The sequence below is a fragment of the Diadema antillarum genome, unplaced genomic scaffold, assembly GCF_040938485.1.
Source record: "Diadema antillarum isolate AM-2024a unplaced genomic scaffold, OU_Dant_1.0 seq00001051_RagTag, whole genome shotgun sequence".
NCBI classification, from domain to species: domain Eukaryota; kingdom Metazoa; phylum Echinodermata; class Echinoidea; order Diadematoida; family Diadematidae; genus Diadema; species Diadema antillarum.
In genome coordinates this window covers 37,417-50,896 of record NW_027271881.1, presented here as the reverse complement: position 1 = coordinate 50,896, position 13,480 = coordinate 37,417, and the positions used below count along the sequence as shown (strand labels likewise).

The 13,480-nt window shown below is 39.0% G+C and overlaps 1 long non-coding RNA gene across 1 annotated transcript in view; it reads left to right on the top strand.

The window, feature by feature from the left end:
* The first annotated feature begins 386 nt into the window (after positions 1–386).
* LOC139743140 (uncharacterized) overlaps positions 387–13,480 on the top strand; it is a 36,675-nt gene continuing 23,581 nt past the window's right edge. The window contains exon 1 of the long non-coding RNA XR_011711736.1: positions 387–446. This is a non-coding gene — a long non-coding RNA (uncharacterized lncRNA). The remainder of the gene's footprint in view (positions 447–13,480) is intronic.

Genomic DNA, 13,480 nt, shown 5'->3' with positions numbered 1-13,480 from the left:
TGTCAGGAGTATCTTTTATGTTCATGCGATGAAGAATTTTAAATCTCTTTGTAGCTGTGTATGGTAAATGTTTTGCATACGTGCACATACATAAAGTAGACCTACTCTGATTTAGCAGTGTTGAGCTGTAAGTAAAGCGAAATAATCATCCAGGAATCCCTGTGAGAGTCAATGCAGTGTACGGCAAAGCCCATCTTTACTATTGTAAGGTGGTTGGTGGCAATTGTTCAGCTCAAGTGAAATATCTGCCTCCTTGAAACTCTTGTCTTTGTCTACATTGCACTCTATTTTCACCTCATTTCCCACCTTCTCCTCCGGCAGGCATCACGGCTCCAACTACGATGGAGGAAGAGGTGGCTCCATCCTCGGTTCTGCCCCCTCCCGCCAGGGTCAAGGCAGCTACGGGGGATACAACCAGCATCAGGGGTCATCATACGGCGGAGGAGGTAAGAGCAGCTCGTTTGTTGACCTACCCAAGCGTAAGATCCCCCTAGCATCACTCATGCAAAGAATATCGCTGATAACTCAAGGGAACTCCAGGGAGAAAAATCGAGGATACATCTGTTTCCGGTGGCCAACCACTGTAGAATAACTTTGGGAATCTTTTCTTAAAACCATTCGTCCTGTTTTGCCCTTGCTTCACAGGTCATTGATTTGACCTTACTAAGCAAGTGGTAACTGCCTGTAAGCATTTTTTTGTTTTGTTTTGTTTTGTTTTGGTCAAATGGCTACTGTCATTCCACGATAAGAATTGAAGCAGTTGCGAGTGACCCTAAGTTGGAAATGTTTAATGTGCCATGGTGGATTTTTTGGTATGACTTTGATTCATATGATGTGACATGCTCTCCACCCTGAAATGATGTACTGTAAGCATTTCAGCTTATATATTGAAAGTACATGGTACTCTGCACTGATATGTTATCAATGGATTATCCATCAAGCATAAATGTTAGAAATTGCTTTTAAGGAAACTGAAGCCAAAATATAAATGAAAGAAGCAGTATTAGTAGAACACATCAGTAATAGTTTGAGTTGACAAGCGATTCAAAAGTTATGAATTTTTGAAGTGTCATTGGCATCATCACTGGTTAAGGAGACTACTGCACTTCATGGTGTAATTTTAGACAATATAAAGAAAATATAAAGAAAATTCACTTTTCTAGCATAATCAAAGACCACTGGACTTACCTCTTTCAGAAAGCAGGAGAAATGATATTACCTTTGACATAGGTCAGTAACAAGTCGAAGGAATGTGTACTTTCATGAAAAAATAAATTCTGTGGAATTCTCGTATTTTTTTTCTTTTGTTGTCCAAAATGACATCATGAAGTGTAGTAGTCTTCTTTTCCAGTGATGACGGCACAGAAAGTTATAAATTCATGACTTTTGAATCGGTTGGTTTTTTTTTTCTCCACTGATGCGTTCTACTAATATTGCTGCTTTCACTCAATCCACATTTATATTTGGGCTTTGGTTTCCTTTGCTAATGATGATGATGATGTTGATGATGATGATAGTAATGATAATGATAGTCGTCATAATAATAATGATGATAATAATAATAAATAATAATAATAATAATAATAGTAATGATATTGAAAATTTGTATAGTGCTTATGGCAAAAATGTTTTTTAGTGCTCTTAAAGTTGAAGTTAGGGACATTTCTTATTATTTCGTTTTTACACTTTTTCTTGTGCTCGTACAAAAATGTAGTAAGAACTAGAAATGCACTCTGAGAGCGCAGACCTCTGCCAAGCATGCAGCTCATTTCCACCACTGATCTTGTTCTTCCTTAGAGATATCAATGATTTCCACCCATACGTACTTATAGCATTGTGTGCTGAAAGTCGCCCGATTTCCCAATATAGAAGCCTTTGTTTCGTCATAAACCCTCAGCTGCACCGGGCGCCTCACCCTAGCAGAAACTAGAGCACGCACTTTAGTGCGCGCATGCAAACCTCAAATACGCGCCGCCTGAACTCCCAAGTTCATTGACCCTACCTACCAACATATCAAAAATCCTTCATAGATTCTCCAAAATTTCTCGGATTTCCACCAAAAGTTGATCGTTTGTTACTTGTGTCATTCTAAACCTTTCCTGCAAGTTTCATCCTAATCCGTTAACCACTTTTTGAGTTATTTTGCACACGGTCAAACGAACTAACGAACTAACTAACGAACAAACCAACGGTAACGAAAACATTACCTCCACCAAGGGGGAGGTAATGAAGCACATATTAAGTGAAGTGATTCGAGATGTGTTAGACCTGGGTATAAGAGTTTACGTGTTCATATTGCTGTATTTGTGGGATTTAGTGCCACACATAAGAGCACATTGTATTGATCTTGACTTGAGAGTGTATAGCACCCACAAGGGCTTCCGCCCACTTGTGTGGAGTTGGGTTGCTCATAACACGGCTTCTGTTGAGGTCGCTTGTAATTCAGCTGTGACATATTGATGGGCCATCAAATAGAACAGTGGGTCGTAATCTTAGTTCCGTAAGATGTGAGTTGGCCGTCAAGTGTTGCATGGTACAGTGCTGTCAGTTTGTCTGTTATGTTCTTGAGGAAGAGAAAAAGAAAGGGGGGGGGGGTGGAAAAAGGAGAGATGCACAAACGCATGTAATTTCTGTATCTCATTTACGAGCATGTAGCGAAAGTAAGATCAATTATGTTGTATGCATTTAGTGCAGCTAGAACTTGCTCTGCTGTGGTATGTTTTGCATTGTGGACCCGTGGTACCATATTTATCGTGCAGCTGGAGTCTGCCGTAGAATGTTTGTTATAATCTCCAAACAATGCTTTGCAGTTTTTTTATTGGATTTCGACAGCTATGCTGCATTGAATTAACACGACAGTGTTGAGTTTAGACTGATAGATCTGCCTCTATTTTTTTTTTCTTTTTTTTTTTTGGGGGGGGGCCTCTGATCTTGTTAACTGTGTGAAGGGTGGTAGGTAATAGGGCTTGCCCCCCATCACAGACTGATATCTTGCATTCACTGTGCTATGAGAGATTCAAACTTACTTACTTTCGATAAGTTGGAGTCAAGGATAGAATTCCCCCTTTTTACTTATAAGAGATCACAAAATTTGGCATGCTCATGTTTATATACTCAAGGAATGAGTTAAACTCACCAATTCTATGATTTATTCCTCTTACACACCACTTTGCATGCTTTTTCAGCTAAAACAGCCTTTGAAATCTTCTTGCCTACAAAATGATTCTGCAAGTTAACCATATCTGCACATGCGCAAACTTTGCAGCTTGAATACGACTGCTGCGTTTTGTAGGTAAGAAGAGATCAAAGGTCGTTTTACACTCATCGACAGTAAGTCCACACAGCAGAGTGAATGCAAGATCTGTCTTAAGTGGGGGGCTGACCATATTACCTACCACACAGTTAACAAGAGGCCCCCAATCTAAAGACAGGCTCATCAGTCTATGCCGAGTCATCTTGATTTCTAATAGATTGTGTTTTTAATACTGCACTTAGTCGCTATTGGCTGAACATTTCTCCTCAAATTTGCAGTAACACAGCTCTTTGTAGCAGTGTGGCCTGCTTTTGTAATTGTGTAACTGCCTTGCACTGCTTTACTCCTACAAGATCCCCAGTAGACCCTCTATGTCTCTTGAAGATATACAATTAAATATCAAATAGTCCTTAAGATGTTGAAGAAATAAGAATGTGGGTGTTTTGTTTTGTTTTGTTTTTATGCCTCCACCACGAAGTGGTGCCGGAGGCATGATGTTTTCGGGTTGTCCGTCCGTCCGTCCGTATGTCCGTCCGTCCATCCGCTTTCGTTTACGCGATAACTTGAGTAATATTTATTGGAATTTTACCAAACTTGGTCCAAGTATGAAGTATGATGGGGCAATTATTTGATTAGATTTTGGGTGAAATCGGCTAAGGTCGAAGGTCAAAGGTCGAGGTCAAATCATGAAATTGTATCCGTTTACGCGATAACTCAAGACTGGATGGAGCAAATTTCACCAAACTTTGTTGGAGGATGATTTATGATGGGACAATTACTTGATTAGTTTTTCAGTGAAATCGGACAGAAGTCAAAGGTCAAAGATCAAGGTCAAATCCTAAAATTTATCTGTTTACGTGATAACTCAAAACTGGATGAAGCAGCTTTCGCCAAACTTGGTACAAGGATGATGTATGATGGGACAATTAGTTGAGTAGATTTTAGTGACATTGGCAAGAGGTCAAAGGTCAAAAGGTCAAGGTCAAATGCTACAAATGTTGCAATTTCCCCATATTTATGCAATGCCCAAAGGTATTTTTTGAAACTTGGTGTGAACATGTACTACTGCGTGAAGATTCTCCAGAGAGAGTTTCATGTCATAAGGTCAAAGGTCAAAAGGTCAAAGGTTAGGTAAAAATGTTGCAATATCACTTTTCTCGCAAATGGTTCAATGTATCTTCGTGGAACTTGGTACACACGCATGTACTGACTGGCAGGAATTATCTAGGGAATTTAGGGGTCATGGGTTTAATAGTCAGGGGTCAAAGGTCAAGGTCAACTCCTCAAAATTTTACTATTTCCCTCATATACTAGTATATGCAATGCTTGCATTATTAGTTCCAAAACTTAATACATGCATTACCTAATACAGATTCTCTGGGAAATTTCCAGCCAGAAGGTCAAAGGTCAAAGGTTAAGGGTCAAAGGCCAGGTTTCAATGCCCCCCCCCCCCAAAAAAAAAAAAAAAAAAATCTATTTTGTACCGTCATTACACTCTTTCTTCATACCTTCTTGGAAATTAATCAATGCATAAAGTAGTAAAAAGGTCTGTCAGAATTCAAGTAAAAATTCTCAATTTCCCAAATATGTGTACCTGCACTCTTTGAAAATTATAGCAAACCCAGTTCAAGACATTTCTGACAAACCTGTCATTTCAATATTTTGCCAGTTATGTGAAACTGTCATGGATCACACATTGTGAAGACATTGTACTATACGCCTATTGGGAGAATCATGCATTATGGTGGAGGCATCAGTCGCCATAGCGACATTTCTAGTTTATACTTAGATATAGTTGGGCTTGCTCACAGCACAAAAGTTTGAAAAGAAGTCTCTCCACTGCAAAATCCTGTGGGTTGCAATACTTTCATAGTTGTTGAGGGGGTTGTTTTTATTTGCATCATGGCGTGAAGATGCAGATGCGCAAAACAATTTTTTATGTTCGTCAGATGCATGAAGGGCATTGCCATAATAACTGCATTTTTAAACACCAACTCTCGTGGAGTTAACTGCACTTGTGCGTTAACAAGCTTTTGGCCTTTGTAAGGACCTAGATGTTTACATTTAAGGAATGCATATCTTGTGTCTACCGAGCTGTTGCCATGGCAGCTTCCCTGGTAAAGGGCTAGGACGGGAGCATTGATCATTTTTAGTGAGAATCACTGTCATAACTCTCAGTAATCTCTGTCATTCTTGTGGTATCCTATGTTGCATTTTTTTCCCCCTGCGATGTATGGATTCCCTTGTATGGCATCTCATGTCGGCATATCAGCTTTCCGAGGTCAGATATGTGCTCTCATGAACTGAACTATGTTACTGTATATGCAGAAACTTTCACGGTACATTAATTTTGCGTATTTCGTGCTACTTCTAGCTAGCAAGATACTATTTGAGCTGAAATTTTCGCGAATTGCTACTTTGAGGACATTTTCACGTGCTGTTAATTTCGCGGTTGCGAGGTTCTAACTGAACTTACTTGAACTCTCACGAAAAAACTATAGTTGTCTAAACTAAAAGTAACTTACACGTGTAAGTACTAGTACTTTCTCAATTTGAAAGTAAAACAAATATCAACAAGAAATATTTTACAAGGACTTTCGAAATTCGTGCCGGACATCGACAGGTGAACACCAAGAATGCAGCTGCAAGAGTAGACTGAACGCACTTTAAACAGCTATAGCTAGCTGTACTGTGCGACGTGCGTGCACAGTCAACAAGTTGAAGGCTAGCTAGGCGCAGCGCAGGACGGGATACTAGTTCATTACATGTTTGCAAGTGGACATTAAAATAACACGCCCGATGAAAATTTATACGTGCTTATAATGTTTATAAAACAGGCTTTGTGTACATAGCTTGGTCAATCCTCCTACTGTATTTTTGCTACTTATTAATACGGCCGAGTGAAGAAATGAATTTGAACGAGTAAGTGACAGTACTTCAGTGTGTTAACTCCCTGATTCCACAGTGTGTACGAATGTGTTCCGCATTTGAAGTACTGTACTTATTAATGCTAGCTACGTCATGGCCATATGGCTCAGCTCATGATAGCTGTGTGCTAGACCTACGTACATAGCTAGCTACGAGTACTAGTAGTGTACTGTACGGCACTATGATTTTGATGCGATCCTGCAGCACATGGCATGGCTTGATTTTCATTTCCCTGCCTTGTTTTCGCACGTTTTTGTTTTTGTCTGTTGTTATTTTTGCGGTTCAAAGGCGATTCGCAAAATTCGCGAAAATAAAACCAGTGCGAAAATTTCAGCTCGTACAGTATATCTTCTCAATAATCTTCTTGAAAAATATCATCTCAATTTTCTCTGCATATTGTGAATGGATGGACAATTGCATAGCGCAAATTCAACAACCAAGGAATATGTTTTTGAGCCACTCAGTGTGAAAAATTAATCACATGAAAATATCAACATTTACAGTATCACACATGGTACAAACCTATGTGAAACTAACAAGCGTTTGATTATGGGGCGAGCAAATCTGTCTTAATGATGTCCTGTGAAAGCGGTAGAACCTGGAGCATTTGTGGAAAAAGTCAGTAGCAGTTGCAGCAATGCCTCCATCCTGGGCCCTGTTTCATAAAATTGTAAAGTTATGCATGACTTTACGTACAACTGGAATATGAAGTGCCAATATGTGTGCCCATTTTTATCCTTACATTTTAACAAAGTACAACTGTATGTCAATATTTCATCTACATTGGAGCAAAAATACACTTTCAAATAAAATCGTGTGTTAACATGTAAGGATGATAATCATTATCATCTGCAAATTATCATCTACAAATTTCAACTTCAGCTATTGAAATTAACAGTGATTAGAAAACCCACTTGGCTTGCCATATATCTAAGTCATTCGTAAAGTCTTGCGTAAAGCCCTAGTCACATATAAGCACGGATCCTCAAGGATCTACGCAATGATCCGAGGAGTTCCGGGATAGTTTCGCCCTGAATGGAGCGTCGACGAGCGTTGAAGGCTGTACACATGGTATCAACGCGGCAGCTACATGGAAAAGGCTGGAACCGCACGGCATCTACACGGCGCTTACATGGACCAACACAGCAACAACATGGCGGCCACATGGACCGTCCCAGATTGCGCTGCCAACACAGCAGTCCCCGGATGACGCCAGATTTTTTTTGACCTCCAAAAGTTGCCATGTTGGCCTCTAGGATGTCCATGGATGCCCAATAGGTCAACACGGATCTCTCCCCATATCATCCCAGATCAGATCCGGGGTGATCCAGCATGTCTATGGGACAGGGGCTTAATTTTACAAACAGCTTTATGAAACAGGACCCAGAATGTATGGCATCACTCACCATGTATGAAGAATTTGTGTGCCCTTTCACTGGAGACTATGTACAGTACTTGACATTCATCAGACATGTTATGCATTTTTCAGTACTGAATCTCAACTGTCGAAAATGTCAAATGTTCAGAATGGTATGACATTTTAAGTCAAGTGTTACAAGTTTTGATTTGCCCTTTGACAGCTGAAAGATGAAAATGTTTAAAGAAAATGTATAAGGAGTTCATGTGCTTGAGATTCACAGACGTATGCATTACTTAATGCCGAATCTCAACTGTCAAAAATGTCAAATATTCATTGTATGACATTTTTGTGTTGCCATTTTAGATATTTTGCTCTTTGACAGTTGAAAGACAAGAATTGCATGAAGATTACCACAGTTGCAGTTGATTTCAGTTGGTAATGTATCAAATTCATGTTGACTTCCACTTGTAAAGCAGTTTGAAGATTACATCACAATCCAAACTCAAGCTTACAAGCTAGTTTGAATAGTTAGTACTTTGGTCCACACATATTGGGGATCCTGCGTATTCCCCGTTTAATTGATGCCTTCGCACAACCCTTCGCACAACTTTCCCACTGGTTTGTTTACAGCGATATTACACAAATCATGTTTTTGGCCAATGATATAGCAACTACAAACTGTGCCTCATAGTAGTCATCATAGCTGGGTCCTACCACGCAACTACAATTGAATGTGAATGATAAAAAAGCACAAAAGATTTCATTCCAATATAAGTAAATTCAATGAAGATTTGAGCCCAGGTTAGGAGGAGACCTTTGAGGCAAAGAGCAAATTCCACCATCTAATTTGCATTTCTAGTTTGCCTATTGTTTCTGGGGTAACAAGACGTCATATATCTCAAAATCATGAACTTGTTGATTATTAATTTTTTTTCTCACTTTTGCAACATTTTCACAAAACGATATTAGTGTTGATGTCAAATGTTATAGAGATTTTTTAAATCACATTATTAAATGTTCTATTTTAAAACTCAAATCAGTATGTTTGATATTCAAAATTGTGTATTAAAGGGAATGTCAAACTTGGGACAATATGTGGTGATGACTTATACCAGCATTTGATGAATGCAGCAAGCTTTAAAATTCCATGACTTTCTTATCAGTGTTTGATTGTGAGGAAACATTAAGTTCAAGTTTGTTTCACATATTTTAAAGAGTACAATAACAACAACAATACAACATACATTGTACTGTATGTCATTTATTTAGATCTCAAAGGAATTCAAAATATCTTACAACTTGTATCATGGTGGAATCATAATTAGATTTTTAGTATACAATTCAAGATACAGCAGATAGAAACAGGTTCGATGACATTGTATCATCTGACACAAGATAGTGCAGCATGCAAATGTATGTGGGGATCAGCAAAAGCTATTGACCTATCAGAGCTAATCCTTTTGTTTTTCCTACTCTTGTTTCAATCGTTACAAACACAAACAAAACCAAACAAACAGAGAGCTACAACAAAAACAATGCTGTCAATACTGTCTTTGAGAAATTGCGTCTTTGAAAAGGAGTATTAACATTTGTTATTGAAACATTAAAAAAAATAATTTCTAGGTTCATACATTGTACATGGTCACATAATAATTAGAAAATAATGTTCTCTAAGAATACAGGCAGTAAATCTTTGTGAAAGAGTACATGTAGCAATTTGAAATTTATTTATGCAATATATACATGTGTGTCTTATATGTTAAGCTTTGAAACAATTCTGTATTACGAGGTATATGCCAAATAATATGACCTAGTTCTTGTACGTATTGCCCATTTTTGAAGTGTAAAAAGTCTCTGCACAAATAGATTGCACGATTGCTCCATACAATTTTATAATATGATAAATGTGATAAAGTCATACTACTATAGATATTTACTAAAATCTCCAATGGTAATATATATTTCAGATTATTCAATGCACCAATTGTTCTTGATATTTTGTACGTAATTTGATTAATACAGTATTGCATGGTCTTTCAAAGTTAAACATTCATCGGTGATTACATCAAAAAATTTGATGCTTTTAACTCATTCAACTTCAATATCATTAATTGTAACACTTATGTATTTAATTTGCATCAATATTTATATTACGAGACCTAAAGATCATCTAATTTGTCTTTGTGTAATTAATTTGTATTTTATTCACTAAAAACCGTGATTGCACTTTTCCCATTTCAGTTTTGACAAGTCAATCAATCATTGCAACATCTTTTCCTGGTTAAAAAAAAAAAAAGGGGGGGGGCTGGTGTCATCAGCAAATAGAATTACAGATAAAATAACACATACATATTGCAAATCATTGATTGGTCTAAGATTTGAACTTAATGACACACCTGAAATATCTCTAAATCCTGACCACTCTGTTTATTCAATATCACACTGTTTCTTCATGCCAAATCGAACACGGTATGAAATCACTTTTGTAGACTGTTTCAGTCTTGTGTGCTTTTTTTTTTTTTTTTTTTTTTGCGTTAGTTTTGGACTCCCCCAAGCTGCAAGCAGCCTGTGTTTTGGAGGCCATTAGCAAAAGGAAGCACACAGAAAGATTTTCAAATGGGATTAGATAAAAGTGTTTTTTCTTGCACTGAAAGCTGTTTCTTGTTACTTATGAAGGAAAAAAGCAAAGTTGAATCGGTAGGCGGAGACATTGGGGCTCCATTCATGTGAAAAACAAAAAGCAGAAATTAGAATCGTCTTTGTGTCGGGAAGGTTGTGTCCGGTTCGTGGAGAATGCTGCTGTATCTTTCACTCAATTGTCTTCCTTTAAAAGAGAGTGACGTTCTGTAAGGCATAACATTTACAATGGATACACAGCTCCAGCTTCTGCTGTTTGTTTTGGTGTTGTTACTGCGGGCCGAAGTAAAACCTTCCTGTCTACAGCTTATTTAAACTGTGTCTCGGACATCTATTAGTGAACGCTTGCTCTTTTTTGTCACCTCCTTCCTTTTTTTTTTTTCTTTTGGGGGGGGGGGGGGGGAGGGTGGAATTTCAATGAGGACACAGTGATGTTTTTGCCACCAAGTTGAAGCGCAGCCTGGTATTCTACCGGACAAGCACACACGCACACACACACACACACACACACACACACACACACACACACACACACACACGCTAGTTGTGGATGCTGTCAGTCTTTCTGGCGATTGTCTCCTCCCTATTATTCCACAGATTAAGCCTGTCCAGTAGCAGGCCTATATCTCCTTGTGCAGCTATTCACCCTTGTGTTATGTGTGTGTACATTGGTCTGAAGGAATTTATGCGTGATCCAGTCAGAGGCTGGTATTGTGAAAAAGGAGAAGACAGTAATGGCAGTTATTAAAAGGGAGCTCTTGAGATGGATGGCCGTTGTGGCGGCCATTGTCCGAGAGTGTAAACATGGAGGAGAGGAGAGAGTACCAGGGCTATTGTCCAGTTCCAAGCTCTGGACATACCGGAGGCCTTCTTGGTTTCAATTGTTACAGTGAAGATGTCCGCAAACACAGGGCCAGACCCTGCATCGTATCCCGAGACAGTGCTTCCACAGGCTGAGTCTATCAGTTTTTGGCCTTATTCCTACTCACCACCCCCCCCCCCCCTTCTTTCCTCATCCCTTTTTTTACCACCCCCCCCCCCCCCCTGCCCCTTTTGGGGGGTCTTCCAAATCAAGTCACGAGGTCCAGTGTGAATTGGAGGAGGGGGTTAGAGATGCCTTCCTCCCCAGAGTTTAACTGGTCAGCTAGACACCAGATGATTACTTTGAGGGACAGTAAGGGACTGCAAGGGGGGTTGAAGGTTTACCCAAGAGATTGGAAGAAGCTTGTCAATCACCCCAAAGAGCCTCTTCAGTCGCCACTTCTCCCTGCGCTGGAATGCCGACATGCATGTGCAAAAAACAGTCGATAGTGCAACGACCCAGCCAGCCTCTCAGTATCGGTGCTGTACTTTCACTGCAGGGTCACTCACAGAAATGTCCGAATTGGCTCCAGCGGTGGGTTAGAATCTCGGGTGCATCAGTTATGTATGGAAGGAGTACTAGGCATCTGTTCAAGGTTGAATGCAATATTAGTCAATCCTCTCGTGCGGCCTTAAAGTAGCTTTCACCCATCTTCAACCTGGTACTTGGAACTGTCTTCTTTTTCTTTTTCTGTCTCTTTTTTTTTGGAAGTATGAAATGTAAGCCCTCTTTGCCATGATATCCTTGGAAATGAACAAAGCAGTTGCCAACTAATCTCTCTGTATCGAAATTTCACACCTGACCCCCCATTAGAATGAATTGAGCACTGGTACTCAGTCCTATTTATTTGATATAATGGAGGCAAAATGAATAAGGGTGAATGTCAGTATTTTGGGGTATGCGGTTTTCGAATTGACAGTGCTATTTAGAGAAAGAGAAGTACCCTGGTAGGTGCAAATTCCAAGTTTGTTTTTTTTGAATTTAAATTGGATGTTTAGTTGCTTCTAAAACCTTTAAAATTTTAATGCATGTATTACTATTGCCAAGCCTCATTCCAATATTCATCCTCTGAATGACTTTGTTCTTAATTGAGTTACAAGTATTTCATCAGAGGCAACATCTTTGAAGTTTATTTGGTGTTGTTTTGTGTGCGTTTTTCCCCTGTATTTTCAAGCAGTAACTTCCACAGGAAGGTAGAGTCTCTTTTCCATGTGATTTCACAATTAAACTTTCCACTGCATCTCTGAGGATATTTCTCTCTCATGAAATCTATTCTCATTTACAACTTTAGGTTCAACCTGAACACAACCATATTAGTATTTCATTTCTAATCGCATTAAAAAAAAAAAAAACAAGCAGAATGTGTGTGTGTTTGTATAGAAACTATAACTTACATGTAATATGGCTGACATCATCGCGCAGTACTGTACGAGCTGAAATTTTCGCGTACACATATTTTCGCAAATTGCTACTTGCAGAATATTTTAGCGTGTTGTTAATTTTGCAGTTGCGAGGCTCTAACTGAACTTAGTTATTTGGGCGTTCGTTATTTTCGCGGTTCAAAAGCGATTCGTGAAATTCGTGAAAATAACACCACCGCGAAAATTTCAGCTCGTACAGTATTAAATGAAATTGTCTTGGCTAAGTGATGTTACAGGTGCAAGCAACAATGAAAGGCATGTGTGTGGAATGGGTTTCTCAAAAAAAAAAACTCTTTTGTTGTTAAACTTTGGTGGAGGAGAAGCAACTTTTTTCCTTTGTTGATTGCTTGTTCCAGTTTTGCCGCATCCAACTCTCTAAACAGGGAAATTTTATTGACCTATTTATACCCCCTTGAGTATGGATGTGATCTCTTAGCTCCAGCTGATGACATTGATAAAACGGCGCAAAATCAGTGGCTAAAATGAAACTAATAAATGAATCAGTTATTTGTCACTGTGTATATTTGTCATGTGTGCCTGATCTGAGGCCTAGATTTAATGTCATCTGAAATATGTATTTGTATTCTTATCATTTTAAATGGATGAATGATGGTAGCTTTGCATATTACCGTGACCAGTAGTCATCCAAATATGTCATTGTGCTGGCACGCAAGCCTTTGTTGTAAAACTGGCGCTATTGAGAGGCAGTGAAGGTGGATTTGGTTTCGGCCCCCAATTGTAGGCAATAATATGACCGATATTGATACCTCCAACAGCTTCCACGCTTTACTGATTAATCATTTGCTGCTGCTCTCGTATTTTGTGCGGGGAATGCCGGACAAGGTAGTCTCACATGACAAACGAGTCGTGATAAATATCGTGTCCAGAGCAATTTATCTCGGGGAATGGGTCACCTGAATGACGGAGTGTGCACCATATAACCCCAGCAATGAAATGTCCGAACTAGAGGGATATCATTGTGAGGAATGACATGAAGCAAAACCAATAAGACCGCACAT